This window comes from Magallana gigas, chromosome 5, assembly GCF_963853765.1.
Source record: "Magallana gigas chromosome 5, xbMagGiga1.1, whole genome shotgun sequence".
Lineage (NCBI taxonomy): Eukaryota > Metazoa > Mollusca > Bivalvia > Ostreida > Ostreidae > Magallana > Magallana gigas.
In genome coordinates, this window is record NC_088857.1 from 41,028,757 (window position 1) to 41,031,406 (window position 2,650).

Genomic DNA, 2,650 nt, shown 5'->3' on the forward strand with positions numbered 1-2,650 from the left:
TTTCAACTTTAATTTTAATTCTCTAGTTAGAACCAATTACCAATAATAACTTCACATTTGGAAATTGCTCCAAAAAATTTAAACCAGATGCTGAGGATGTAGCATTATTTCCCAGTGACTATGCATCATTGAATTAAAATTTATCCACATGCACAATTGCGAAATTTTGTCCTGGAAAAAATTCAGGTTTGCAATTAAGGTGGCTCTATACACCCACAGTTTATTCCAATTTTCAATAGAAGACCACAAAATATATACTTATCAAATATTAAAATGATGATAGGGGTACTATAGGTATTTTTAAAGAATTTTGAAATGTTTTTCGTGTTTTTGTAAAATAATTTTTAAAAAGTTAACTATTATCAAATTGAGAGAATTTTTTTCTTCATATGATGGATATTTTCTCCGGACACCTAAAAATAAATATAATACTTCTTAACACTCAAAAATTTTATTATTGCAATTTTTTTTAGTATTTCCCCAAAACATAATTTTTCATATTTTCTTACTCTGTTGACAAATCATTTGAAAAAGCTGCTTGATGTTATAAAAAAAATGTATTTTATTAACTGTGACATAAAAAATTTGAATAAAAATCATTGCAAATAAACACAAAAAATATTTTTAATTTTATTTGGTATGAAAGTTCCTCAGGTAAGAGTTATCGTTCCTAAGTCCCAAGGCCCAAAAATCTTGGGGACCTTTTTTTTCTGAGTTAAAGATAATTTCCTAAATATCACGATGGAATGATACATACATACATATTTCATTATAGGCCTATATAAGTGAATTTATTCGCTTTAATGCAAAAGTAAGTAAAATAAATAAAGGGGAAAATTAACTATTAGGATTTATGTATCCCAACCTGAGAGAAATTCAAAGCCACCCTCCCATCCCCTTATGATGGTTAGGAACATCTGTCAATATTAGTGTGGATTAAAGTATATTATAATTAAAATACTTTCACCGGTTTAGAATTTTCTTTCAATTATTCAACCAAAAAATACGTTTTAGAAAATTTTGGAAAGTTAAAAATTTTATAGTCCTCAATGGGATTTGAACTCATGACCTACAGGATTGTAGTGAACCCACTAACCCACTGAGCTACGCTGTAAGATGTCAATCGATCGGAAAGAAACTATTTAAAAAATTCAACTTGATTTTATTAGGGGTTTTTTTTTCGATAAAAATAATAGGACAAAACGTGAAGGTGTCATATTACTTGTAAGTAATGATTTTTCAATAAACAAATTAAATCGAAGACTATTCATTTAACAAATTTGTTAAAAGAGCGGTCCCCATACAATTCGCCTCACTTTAAATCAGCCAGTACCGGAATTGCATGCTTCCAGATTTACTTTTTTGCGTACTGCGTCATCAAAAAGTGGTGTATAGAGCCACCTTAATTGATAACAAAATAAAAACATCAAGATAATTGAGATGACTTTTTTATTTACATTTTGTATAAATTACAACACCCTAAAAATTTGGGTTTGAGTATATGCATTGCACAGAAGATGAACAAGTCGAAACATGATATCACTGACAGATAAATTACAGGGTTGACAAACCAAAACAAGAAGACTATGCCTTAAGCCATAAAAGATATTCTTAAAATAAGCCCTTTTGTTATAATTGCAGCAAACACTACACACAAAAGCATACAATTATGAACATTTTATTTATTTGTAAAAAATGAACAAAATAATGTTTTGTTTTACAGCAGGTAATAAACTAATACTTATTTGCTGCAAGTAACAATTCAACTAATAAAAATATTCACAACCTTATTAATGGACTAGATAAAAAATTAAGATAAAAATGTGTTATTGACAAACAGAGACATGAAATTCAATTCAAGTTTTATTTCTGGTGTTAAGTACCATTTATTAATATGCCTATGTACTTGTGTTTATCTCAACTTTACAGTGATTCAGGATTGTGACATAGGAATAATTTAATACCACATTAATTATTCAGTTTGAGCAAACAATTAACTGTGATTGAATAGATTAAATCTTATATATAATAAAGTACATTGAAAATATCTTTTTATATAACATGATTATATAACTAGTACCTAAACACCTGTCAATGCAATTTTGTAGATCTATAATAGTTTGTTCACGACACAACATTGAACTACATTTAACTGGTCAAACAAAAAATCATAACAATACAATTCCCTACTACACAGTAGCAAGGTATTAACACAATGAATCCATTTCATTAAGAATTAGGACAAGCTACATGTACCTCTACTTGTACTCATGAACAAAACACATGGTCCACAACATGCAACACATATCTAAAAATCTTTCATTTGAGGTAGAGTTTTGGTAGCTGTCCCCACTAAAACCATCTTTTTATTAAACAGGCTCTGGCCCCAGGGCCATTAAAGTTGGATGAGCTCACTTTTGCTCTCTGTCTCACTTTTCCCTTACCTAGTATATGGTAAAATTGTGACCAAGATCAAAAGTGAGATTGTCTAACTTTTATGGCCCGGGGGCCGGATGTCACCAACTTTTCTACCTGAATTTTCAGCCTCAAATCTGAGTTTACACTACAAAATTTATGCACTCATCTTTAAAAGATTTGAGTTGGGAAACAAATTATTTCAAAAATGTTGGCAAAATTAAATTCATTTAAA